Source organism: Chiloscyllium punctatum, chromosome 3 (assembly GCF_047496795.1).
Source record: "Chiloscyllium punctatum isolate Juve2018m chromosome 3, sChiPun1.3, whole genome shotgun sequence".
NCBI lineage: Eukaryota > Metazoa > Chordata > Chondrichthyes > Orectolobiformes > Hemiscylliidae > Chiloscyllium > Chiloscyllium punctatum.
In genome coordinates, this window is record NC_092741.1 from 147,016,222 (window position 1) to 147,029,500 (window position 13,279).

General features: G+C 39.3%; 1 protein-coding gene across 9 annotated transcripts in view; it reads right to left on the minus strand.

Annotated features, from left to right (window-relative positions):
* LOC140466330 (CYFIP-related Rac1 interactor A) overlaps window positions 1-13,279 on the minus strand; it is a 214,683-nt gene that overhangs the window by 87,104 nt on the left and 114,300 nt on the right. For 8 of the 9 annotated variants that reach the window (XM_072561964.1, XM_072561968.1, XM_072561963.1 and 5 more), the window contains one exon: window positions 4,315-4,383. The exons of the other annotated variant lie outside the window; for it this stretch is intronic. The gene's annotated coding sequence lies outside the window, so the exon portion shown is untranslated. The remainder of the gene's footprint in view (window positions 1-4,314; window positions 4,384-13,279) is intronic. 9 annotated transcript variants of the gene reach the window in all.

A 13,279-nucleotide genomic window follows, 5' to 3' on the forward strand; every position in this document is an offset into this window, starting at 1 on the left:
GCAGATGCACATTTTAACTGAAACTATGAGCCTTTATTGTTCTGTATCGCTGTCACTGATAACGAGGAATCTTACAAGAGTGTATCTTAAACATTTTTGCATCTTATTGTACAATCTAGATAAAAATAACAATTGCAAATCTAAAATACTTTCAGGTTTACATAATAAAAGCAGTCAATATTTATTTAATGTCACGTCAAATAACTTTTTAAAAATGGCAACAAAATACCTTTAATATTGAATAATAATCTGCAGCACAATAACAACATGATAACTATTATACTAAAAATAGACACTTCTAAATAAATTTAGGGCACATATCCAAATTCGAATTTGGATGATCTTCACAATTGGCCCTCAAAATTTATGACACCATCAGAACGCAAATTATTATAATTTACTCAGTCTGTTACCCTCTAATAGCAAGTACAAAACCTTAAGGTTGCGATTCTAATCGGACCACACAATAGAGATAGAGAATCTATCCACTAGTTTGAGAAATGATTTTGTGAAAGAATTATAAATCAGAGATCAAGAACAAACTTTGACAAAATCCTTGCAAAATTGACCTTAATATCAACAATCTAATGTAATTTAAGCCTATTCAGATTTTCATAAGTTGATGCCTCATCATAAATAGGTTCTGTAATTTAACATTACTCTGATTCAAGTCCCACACAAGTTTACATTTTCGACTTAAAGTTGACTGATAACAAATAGCATGCATTAATAACAATTAATATACTTATGTTATCAATTAAACCTATCACTCGTTTAAAAAAATGTACAATATAATGAGCAAACACAGTGAAATAAAATTCGCAACGTTACTGAACAGCGGAATATACACAGCATTTATTTTGATGAGTTACTGCAATGCTGCTGCATTTTGATAGATGCCTTGATTGCTTATGTACCTTCTGGCAGCTAACCAGTGCAATGGTGGTGAAAGAATGCTGAACAATAACCTAATTATCCTCAGTTGGTATGTAGCAGTGGGGTGAATGGGTGGGCAAATAAGAAGGGCTAAAAAATAAAAAAAGAGTAGAGGAAAGCCTCAAGCATAAATTGCTCAAGCGTATGTACAAGAATTTGTATAAGCATGTTGTAAGAAATCATGCACTTAAATACTATTGCCTTATAAGAAAGACCCAATTTCATATGCAAGTTTCTTAGTAAGTCAGTTACTCACATTCAATATGCCCCATCAAATGCAGTATCCAACCTAACCACCAGAGGTCAGTATAGATTTACTCACCAATTTTTCTTAACCAAATTTAATGTCTTGGTGCTGAGCTTTTCCTTGTAAGAATAAGAAATTTACATAGAAATATAACAAGTCTATTATCTTTCTTACTTACAGAAATACTCTTATAACAAGATATAAAACAGCCTTCATTTATGGAATATTTTAAACACTTCAACACCTTTCTAGGAAATCACTAATATTTATTCAGAACACATTTATTTATGAAAGTACAAAAAAGGTGGCTTTTTAAAACTAGATTACTTACTTACAGTGTGGAAACAGGCACTTCGGCCCAACAAGTCCACATCAACCCACCCAAACACAACCCACCCAGACCCATTCCCCTACAATTACCCCTTCACCTAACACTGTGGGCAATTTAGTGTAGCCAATCCACCTAACTTGTATATTTTTGGATTGTGGGAGGAAATTGGAGCATCCAGAGGAAACCCACGCAGACACAGGGAAGAGTGTGCAAATTCCACACAGAGTTGCATGAGGCGGGAACTGAACCCGGGTCTCTGGCACTGTGAGGCAGCAGTGCTAGCCACTGTGCCACCCACTTTGGAACTGATGTGTAGAATTGTTCCACACGATAGTTGTTTTACCTTGAGCCATATTTTTGCATGTTTTAAATAGATAAGTATAATCAAGTGTTGTGTGCACCTCCCCAGGTGGCTCACAGGGTTAGCTGCGTAATCAGTTGAGACATACAGATTAGTCATGGTAGAAGTACTGCTCAGAGACAAAATTCTTAACAAGACTTATGGTTTCAGAGTAGGGAAAGATAAAAGAAAATAGCCTGCATTTATACTCTTAATTATTCTACCAAGACATTTGTTTGAAATTTGTGCACATGGACCTCAGGTAAGGGTACAGCCAATATTGCCAGTGATACATTCTGAATCATAGCTTCTTGCTAATAGTCGCACACAGCATTTCTCATACCCAACAAGTTGTTCATCAAAGGAGACAAGTGGAAATAATTGACAGTATATTTCATGTATTTTTTGTATTTTTTACATAATCAGCCTTTTCAGGTGTGCCAAACCACTCATTCACCATTAAAGTGTGCAGATTTATTATTCATCCTCAGGCATGACCAGCTGCCTAGGCTTTCTTTGAAATATTTCCTTGAGCATGTGTACTGTTAAATGTACAATGGGAAATCTAAGGTGCCAACTGATCAAATCTGAAGTGTTGTAGATTTTATTGCCCGAGAAAGACTTTTGTAATTGGATTCAACCAACATTTTACCACCATGGGTTCCACAGTACAAATCTGCAGACTGTATGCAAAGCATAAAAGGAAGGCAATACAGTTAAGAAGAAAAAAGATAAAATAAATGTATACATTTAGGAATCAAATGAGAAACAAAACAAGGAAGAAAGAACCAAGCAAAAAAAAAGCTTAGAAACTATGAAATTTAATACAACACAAAAATGTATAAAACTCATTTGTCACCCTGTACATTTACCAGTGATAATTCTTCAATTAGAACAATCTATTCCAATGTTATTCTTCTGCTTAGTCTTTCATCCCTATCCCTTTCTTTGTTAATTCCCCTCTGAATGACATCATAAATTCCCTACAAATAACCATTTGTAGTTATATGTTTCTTCCAACACTTCCCTATGGTTTTCTTGTGAACGTGCTGAATCCATGCTCTCTCATTGTGGTTGCCAAACAGAGGAATGAATTTTCATATTTACGCTTTAAAAGGTGTTTGCATTGAAATCCTCAATTAGAATTCTTCTGGTTTTCCCCATTCCAGTAAAAAAAACTTGAGATAAACTTAAGTATAACTCTTATTCTCTGAACCATTTCAGTGGATTTTCATTTGACCATTTCCAGAGCTCAAGTATCCTTCTTTTAATAGGACCCCAAATTAGAGCTGGACATTCTAAAATAAAGTTTTTCCACATTTGAGTGGCAGCACAGTATTGCAATCAGAATTTCAAAATAATGCAGATGATTAGATTAGATTCCCTACAGGCCCTTCGGCCCAAAAGGTCCACACCAACTGACCGAAGAGCAACCCACCTAGACCCATCTCCCACTGACAATTTAGCAAGACCAATCCACCTGGCCTACACACCTTTGGATTGTGGGAGGAAACCAGAGCACCCGGAGGAAATCCACCACACACGGGGAGAATATGCAAACTCCATACAGACGGTCACCGGAGGCTGGAATTGAACCCAGGTCCCTAGCGCTGTGAGGCTGCAGTGCAAACCACTGAGCTACTGACGGCTTTACCTTTCCATACACAGAAACAAAAAAAGACACACTTTGCTGAAGTGAATGTTGTATTCAATCATATGAGGAATTAGAATGATGTTATTGAAGATTAGAGGCATTGTTCAACTTTTAAATGTTCTGTGATTACAGAACCGCATGATTTTTATATCAGCATTGCTGCCCACAGTATAACACTGCAGTACCATTATAACTAACAGGGAAGTTGTACTATACAGATTTATTGCGTACATCATTGTTCATGCAAACAGACTTTTTGTAAATTCTCATTATAATTAGCAAATATCAATTTATAAAGTAAAATCAAGCTCCCTTTTAAAAGAAATATGAATGAAACAAGCTCTTAAACGTATGAACAAATATGGAGGCATTTCAGAAAAGAAATACTGACTGCATATCACAGATTGCAAGTGTCCACATAGGATCACTCCTATTTGAAGGGAGGAAAGGCTTGGAACAAAAAAAAAGGGTTTTTTTGGGTGAGACTCAAGCATTTACTCAGCTACTATTTTGTAGACAGTAATTCCATCTTAATAGCCAAGGTTCACAAATGGGTAAGCAGGTGGCTAGGACATTGCCGTTAAAAATGCCAAATACATCCGTGAGCACAGGATTGGAGTGAAATTCTAATTACGTACAAAGCATACCAGACAGGCTTCTGACAGTCCAGGCTATGGAGTACTCTATAAATCACAGAGCAGATGCATGTAACATTCACGTTGGCTAACAGCTGTAACTCAAAAGGAAATTGGCATGTTCTAATGTTCTTAGAAAATTAAGTCATACAAAAAAAGCCTTCCACCTACCTGGCAACAACTTTGGAGAAAAATGCTTTTTGTCACACAGCCAGGTGATAAGGTTTAATGCATCAAAATCTAGAAATACAAATACAGATATTTTAAATTAGAATTAAAAATAAGATGTTCATTATACGACTAAACAGGACAATTTTCTATAGACTATCACATTTTGACTTATCACAGGTATTTATCACTTCAAATAGGTAACAAATGTCACTACTTGATCTGTTACAAATCAGTAAGTTAAGAACATAAAATGTGAAGAAAATTTACCATGTCCTGATAATCAATAATGCATTCCAGTCCCAAGTGTGCGAAGAAGACCTCAAGCATACCAGTAGTTGTTGCATGCTCCCTTCCTCATGACACTTGGGTACAAATGTAACTGCAGAAGATGGACAAGAGGTTTACACTGAATAATTCCCTTGACCTCATGCTGTCTATACCAACTGATGGTCAGGCCAGGTGCAACCTCAATAGGAGTTCCTTCCAAGTGCCAAATTCTTTCTACAAGAAATGGTCAACAATCAGGAATGTATTTCCCCAGAGGTTAATAAGCAGTTTGGACTCTGCTGGTTTTTCTTTTAATCAATGTAGTACAGCAGGACCTTCTCTTTCCTCCACAACAACAACTAAATGTTCCTGAAACATGAACAGAAACTGCTGGAGAAACTCAGCACATCTGACATAATCAGTAAAGAGTTACTGGGTTCGAAGTATTAACACTGCTTTTCACTCTACAGATGCTGCCAAACTTGCTGAGTTTCTTCAGTATTCTGTGCTTCAGAGTTCCAACATCTGCAATTCTTTATCTTTATTTAAATGTTTGTGACATTGATTGGTAAAATAGTTTGTCAATAATTTCCCCCAATAATACACCTGTTATCATGTCAATGGTTTCTTTAAGCTTTTCACTGAATCATAGTCTAGTTACAAATTGGAGATTGGAGATTTGGTACTGCAGCACACAATATTCATGTGGAAACAATGGTACATTTGGGTCAGTAGTACATGCTTTAGATTTTCATTTTGCTATAATTGTTCGCAGCTAGTCTATAAAATTACAGATGGAAACAATATATACCTCAGACTGATGTACTTCTGGGACACAAATCGTTTAAACGGCATTGATTAGATTAAATTAGATTAGATTCTCTACAGTGTGGAAACAGACCATTTGGCCCAACAAGTCCACACCGACCCTCCGAAGAGTAACCCACCCAGAACAATTCCCCTACATTTACTGTTGACTAATGCACCTAACATTATGGACAATTTAGCATGGTCAATTCACATGACTTGCACATCTTTGGATTGTGGGAAGAAACCGGAGCACCTAGAGGAAACCCACACAGACACGGGGAGAATGTTCAAACTCCACAAAGACACTCACCTGGAGCCGGAATCGAACCTGGGTCTTTAACCACTGAGCCACCGTGTGGCACCTATTTTTAGTGTATTGAGTGTTGATCTGTTATTAAAGCTGTTCTATTTAAATACAAGCGTACTATGGTGCTGTTTATAGTACATTTGCATCACAGATGAACAGTTCAAATCCTGTGCATAGTTGTTCATCTAACAGGATTGAGAAATAAGCTAATGTTGATTAAAAAAAAGTAGAGGCAGAAGGGTTGGTCAGATGCTTTTGTGATAATATAGTTTGGTTTGATGACCAGATATATTCTCTACTTAAATCAGAGGTCTCACCGCAATCATCTCTGTGTAAAGCAGGTTATCAAGGGGTCAACCCTTAGCGGAGGCCAGTAATGCTCGAGTGAAGGACCGACCTTGGATTAAGGTCAAAATGAGACCTTTGGAGCAGATGGACTTGAATTTGGGCCTCATGAGTCAAATTTAGGACAATACCAATGCACCACAAAGCTCCAAGTTTGGACATTTCCTTTGATGCTGTAAACATTGGCAAGCAAGCTATCATTCACTATATAACTAGTCAACTTCATTAACTATATAAAATAATTACTTCTCTATTTGTTGAATAAAGATTAATACTGCTCAAACGAGTCCTATTTAAAATAACGAAATATTCGAGTTCAGTATTGTGAATGTGCATGGGAAGATTAACTATTGATTATTATTTCAAGCTATTAACTTTATCATAAAAAAAACTCTTCATGGGTACACAATTTATCAAAATATCGCAACAGATGGTGGGTAAAATCAGACAGAAAATGGTTCTAATGCATTTTAAGAGTGGAGAGGAGAAAAAGTAGTTACAAATTCACCATCAGGTTATATTGAGAGAAAAATTACATTTTAACAAGGAGTTTTTCCACTTGCCGAGTTGTGTTATTTATTCTCTCTGCGCAACGTATTAACTGCATCTATCACCTGATAAAGACGGAAGTCCTTCGTAGATTATGCACAACATAAGCTGTGTGCAATATCATATGAGTTTTTCCTTTCCACATCATCCAAAATGACTGTTTGTTAGGCCTTGTGTGCTGGACACTTCTATCACTGCAAGGTCTGGCTTTATACTAAAGTCCTTCCGATCATCAGCAACATTGATTTCATATCAGGTATGACAATGGAGTCTCTTAGATGAAATGCATTATATAAGCTGAATAGGCAACATTTATTTGGCTGAATTCCAGCTATCAAAGTCTGTCACAACTTCCAGAAACACTGACAGCAGTTAATTAACCCAACCCGATTCTTCAGTACTGAATTACCTTTCTGCCTTCCTATACACAACCTTTCCTGGTCTAAGGTTGCAGACTTACCGGTTGGGTTTAAACCATCCAAAAGCATCCCTTAAAATCTGGCACACAGAAGGCGTACTAATGTACCAGGGTTTCTGCATTTAATGTTACCCTTTTAGTGTTATTTTGCTGTAACATTGCTAAATTAGAGCTAGAAACACCATTGAGTGCCGTGAGAGTCATATTAACATTTATTACAAGACACCAATATCTTACCTGGCTTAATCAGTAGAATGTTGGAATGACCAGTCTTGGACCTCAGACTTGAGGCCACGTCCAGAGCATCCCTTCCCCAACTGGTCCCAGACCACACTGTGACCTGACCCAGCCACTTCACAGCCTGCAATGTTTCTATGGAACCCAACTCTAGTTCTAAAACTGATTTCTTGGGAATAAAAATGTCCTTTCACTTAAAGGCGTGATTTTCAGGAATAATCACACTGACTTTAAGTGAGGACATTCTTATTATGTCACAATCTAATAAGAGCATGGTATCTCCAACTGACCAAAGAGTGTTGAGGCTGTAGTAAACAATCAAGCACATTTTTACTGTCATTAGGTAAACTTAATTTTCATTCAGAAATTTAAAAATTGTACTGAGTGATACTTAATACTATTCGCACTCATCATTACAGATCATACACACAGATCACTTGTATGTGTAACCATTTTTTGGAAGTGTAAACAGTTTCATTTTTATTTTTCCGTGTGGGATGGACATTACTACTGAGATTAACATTTATTCCAACATCCCCAAATGCTCCCAAGAAGCTAGTGCTGTCTCCATGCACCTGATGCCCTTGCTCTAAGCATTAGAGGTCACTGGTTTGGTATATAGAGTCAAAAGTGTCTAGCTCTTGCAGTGTGCCTTATAGACAGAAAATATTGTTGGTGACCATCATTGCCTGGCACTTGTGCGGTATGATTGTGACTTGCCACACACCAAGCTCAGCCATACAGTCGTCTTGGTTTGTTGCATGTGGTACTCTATTATTGAAAGATTTGTAAATTGTACTGAACACTGCACAATAATCCCAATTTCTAACCCAATAAGGGAGGGATGTCATCAAAGAATAAACTTAATCTAGTTTGGCTGAGGACACTACCCAAGACATTCTTGCATCATACCCTTTGGGCCAGAATAACTAGTTCCGTTTATAGATGATGAACGTCCTTTGTGCAAAACATGACTCCAATCACTGGAGAGTTATCCATAATTCCATTTGACTTTAATTTTATTTGGGCTCCTTCATTTCACACTTGGTCAAATACTGCCTTAAATGTCAATAGAAGCAACTCTCACCTCATCTCTAGCATTTGTCTCTTTTACCCAATTTTGGAAAAAACATGTAATAAAATATGAAGCAGATTGGCCGTGCTGAACCCAGACTTAACATCAGTGAATAAGATACTGATGAGAAAGGCCAGTCTCACTGCCTTTATCCCTGAAGGGCTTTTTCCCGAAACGTCGATTTCGCTGCTCCTTGGATGCTGCCTGAACTGCTGTGCTCTTCCAGCACCACTAATCCAGAATCTGGTTTCCAGCATCTGCAATCATTGTTTTTACCTTACTGATGAGCAAGTGCTACTTGGTAAAATCTAAATTGGCTAAAGTGAATTGAATTAGCTAAAGACGGATGTTGGCAATCTCAGGAAGATAACAAGGTGGATCATTTACCTGGTACTTCTGACTGAAGATAGTTGCAAATGTGTCAGCCTCATCTTTTATGCTGTTGTGCTGGGCTCCCTCCGTTCTTCCTATTTTGTTTAACTGCCCACAATAATTCACAACTGGATGCAGCTGTACTGCAGAGCTTTAATCTTATCCATTGCTTGCAAAATCACTTGGCTATAATGTATATTATTTTAGCTGTTAAGTCTGCATGTAATCCAGCATTGCATCCTCTCTAGAATGGCACCTCATTTTTAAATACTCCCATGCTGCTTTTGACATTATGTGGAGATGCCAGTGTTGGACTTGGGTGGACAAGGTCAGAAGTCATATGACACCAGATTTATTTGAAATCACAAGCTTTTGAAGTACTGCTCCTTCGGTCAGGTGAAGTCACTCCACGTGACAAAGGAGCAGCACTCCCAAAGCTTGTGATTTAAATAAATCTGCTGGACTATAACCTGGTGGTGTGTGGCTCTTGACATGATCTCCTATACTCCTCACTGAACCAGAGACAATGCATTGGCTTGATGATGGTTGTAAAGTGAGGGACAAAATAGGTGATAAAGTTTGAGATTGTGATGGAATACTGTGGATAGTCCACAGCACTTAATGGATGCCTCAGTTTGTGCTGATTCCATTCATAATCAGCATGATGGTGGTACCACCAACATGAAAGAAATTTGACAAGTAGATTAGAGAGGAGGTGGTTAATAAGGGCCTCCTCAAATTTTGTTTTTTACCTACCGCCTGCCTTAAGCACTTAACGTTCAGGATTTGGCAAGTTCAGTTGATTGTGATGCCATGTAGCATGATAGAAAATGGATATTGAATATCCCAATATTCTGTGCCCTAACTACTTACTACTTCTTCCCAGTGGTGTTCAACATGGAACAGTACTAATTCAGCAGCTGAAGGGCAGTACATGGTAATCAGCAGGTTTCTTTGCCTACGTTTGGCTAGGTGTCAGACTACATGGGATCCACATTTAATGTTGAGGTCTCCTCCCAGGGCCATTCCTCCTGGCTGCATATCACTAGTTCCACTAGAGCCAGTGGAACATTCTGCCATTAGTGATTCCATGAGATGGAGTCCTGGGCTTTCCATCTGGCAGGATTGCAGAATTTTAGCTCACGTGCATAATCTTAAGCAGGAGGACTAGGCTGGTTAGGCATTTGTCATATCCAGTGTCTTGGTTGATGATGGTAGCCATCTGCCCAATTTTATTCTTATCAGAAATCACACAGTATTTTGATAAAATTGAGTGACTTGTTAGGCTATTTTGGAAGACAGTTAAGAGTCAATTACTGTGCTGGAGTCACAAACAAGCCAGCAGATTCCTTTTCCTAGAGAGAGAGAGAAGGGAGCACATGGTGAAGACAGTGCAGGAGAGAGAGAGAGAGAGAGAGAGAGAAGGGAGCACATGGTGAAGACAGTGCAGGAGAGAGAGAGAGAGAGAGAGAGAGAAGGGAGCACATGGTGAAGACAGTGCAGGAGAGAGAGAGAGAGAGAGAAGGGCACAGAGAGAGAGAGAGAGAGAGAAGGGAGCACATGGTGAAGACAGTGCAGGAGAGAGAGAGAGAGAGAGAGAGAGAGAGAGAAGGGAGCACATGGTGAAGACAGTGCAGGAGAGAGAGAGAGAGAGAGAGAGAGAAGGGAGCACATGGTGAAGACAGTGCAGGAGAGAGAGAGAGAGAGAGAGAGAGAAGGGAGCACATGGTGAAGACAGTGCAGGAGAGAGAGAGAGAGAGAGAGAGAGAGAGAGAGAAGGGCACAGAGAGAGAGAGAGAGAGAGAGAGAAGGGAGCACATGGTGAAGACAGTGCAGGAGAGAGAGAGAGAGAGAGAGAGAGAGAAGGGCACAGAGAGAGAGAGAGAGAGAGAGAGAAGGGAGCACACGGTGAGGACAGTGCAGGAGAGAGAGAGAGAGAGAGAAACCCACATTGCTGACTGACAGAGTTAGCAGTTACTGCCTTTGCTGTAGAATTCATGTATCGCTGAACATCGGAGTGTATCTGGGAAAATTAACAAACTGAAATTCACATCTAATCTTGGAGGAACCTGTTGGGAAGGGTCACAGCACAGAAACAGATAAGTAGATGTTTTAAGCGTGGCCTTAAAATAAGTCTGCAGTAGTGAGTAGAGAGGGTTCTTTTTTGATCGTATGTTTTATTGAGCTATGTCTCTTAATTAAACTTAAAATATAAGCTATAAGTATGACTTTAACTTGGAGCAGTGTTTTGTAGAGGAATAAGTCAGTGCTATTTTCTGGGTCTGTAGATTGAATGGCCTTCAGTAGAGTGATATAGTCTTCTTGTCAGATGTAGGAATTTAGGGAGAGTTTATGGGTTACTGAGGATTATATCTGCAATAAATGCCATTGGTTGTGAATCCTATCAGATCGAATGGATTGGTTGGAAAGGGTGTTAGAGGTAATGGGGATGTGGTGGATGGCAGTTATAGGGAGGGGGTAAAGTCTCAGATACAGTCATATAGATGGGTTAACTCCAGGAAGGGTAAGAGAGGTAGGCACCTAGTGCAGGAGTCTTTTGTGGATATACCCATTTCAAACAGGTATGCTGTTTTGGAAAATGTAGGGGGTGATGGATTCTTAGGGGAACGTAGCACGAACAGCCAAGTTTCTGGTATTGAGACTGGCTCTAATGCAACGAGGGGTATGTCTGCTTCCAAGAGATCAATTGTGTTAGCGGATTCTGTAGTCCGAGGTACAGACAGACGTTTCTGTGGCCAGCAGAGAAAAAGCAGAATGGTGTGTTGTTTCCCTGGTGCCAGGATCAAGGATGTCTCAGAGAGGGTGCAGAATGTTCTCACGGGGGAGAGGGGCCAGCAGGAGGTCATTGTCCACATTGGAACCAAAGACATAGGAAGGGAAAAGGTTGAGACTCTGAAGGGAGATTATAGAGAGTTAGGTAGAAATATAAAAAGGAGATCCTCGAGAGTAGTAATATCTGGATTACTCCCAGCGCTATGAGCTAGTGAGGGCAGGAATAGGAGGATAGAGCAGATGAATGCATGGCTGAGGAGCTGGTGTATGGGAGAAGGATTCACATTTTTGGATCATTGGAATCTCTTTTGGGGTAGAAGTGACCTGTACAAGAAGGACGGATTGCACCAAAATTGCAAGGGGATTAATATCCTGGCAGGGAAATTTGATAGAACTGCTCGGGAGGATTTAAACCAGTAAGATGGGGGGGGGGGGATCCCAGGGTGAGAGTGAGGTAAGAGATCAATCTGAGACTGGTACAGTTGAGAACAGAAGTGAATCAAACAGTCACGGAACGCAGGGACAAGGTGGGACTAATAAATTAAACTGCATTTATTTCAATGCAAGGGGCCTAACAGGGAAGGCAGATGAACTCAGAGCATGGTTAGGAACATGGGACTGGGATATCATAGCAATTACAGAAACATGGCTTAGGGATGGGCAGGACTGGCAGCTTAATGTTCCAGGATACAAATGCTTCAGGAAGGATAGAAAGGGAGATAAGAGAAGAGGGGGAGTGGCATTTTTGATAAGGGATAGCATTACAGCTGTGCTGAGGGAGGATATTCCTGGAAATACATCCAGGGAAGTTATTTGGGTGGAACTGAGAAATAAGAAAGGGATGATCACCTCATTGGAATTGTTGTATAGACCCCCTAATAGTCAGAGGGAAATTGAGAAACAAACTTGTAAGGAGATCTCAGCTATCTGTAAGAATAATAGGGTAGATATGGTAGGGGATTTTAACTTTCCAAACATCGACTGGGACTGCCCTAGTGTTAAAGGTTTAGATGGAGAGGAATTTCTTAAGAGCGTACAAGACAATTTTCTGATTGAGTATATGGATGTACCTACTAGAGAAGGTGCAAAATCGACCTACTCTTGGGAAATAAGACAGGGCAGGTGACTGTGGTGTCAGTGGGGGAGCACTTTGGGGTCGGCAACCGTAATTCTATTCGTTTTAAAATAGTGATGGAAAAGGATAGCCCAGATCTAAAAGCAGAGAGATTGGGGATATTGAAGTGACTGCTGGACATGCTCACGGAGAGCAGTGAGTTGAGGGGTGTGTAGGTTAGGTTACTTTATTTTACATTCGGATTAAATCTCGGCACAACATCGTGGGCCAAAGGGCCTGTTCTGTGCTGTACTTGTCTATGTTCTATGTTCTAACTTCAGAGAAAAGCTAGATTTTTTTTTAAAAACAGTAAATCTGCAATTTTGTGGTCAGCATTGCTAACAATTGCTTTTTAGCTGTTTTGTTTAATTACCTGAATTGAAATTCCTCAGCTGCCAGGGTGGGATTTGAACTCATGCCTCTGGACCATTTGTCCAGTATCATCACTGTGTTGTCACTACGCATAGAATCAAGACTAGTGTTGGTATTACACTGCATTCTGTCATTTTGGATTCCAAGAGGACTGAGCAGCTGGCAATGAAATTAAAGTAAACCTGTCAGATATACCAGCATCACTATTTTTTTTTAAATGCCTTAGCAAATAGTCAACAGAGTGTATCTCAAGAAATAGAACTGTAAATAAAATTAATATATATTTGATGTTCTTAAAGCATATCC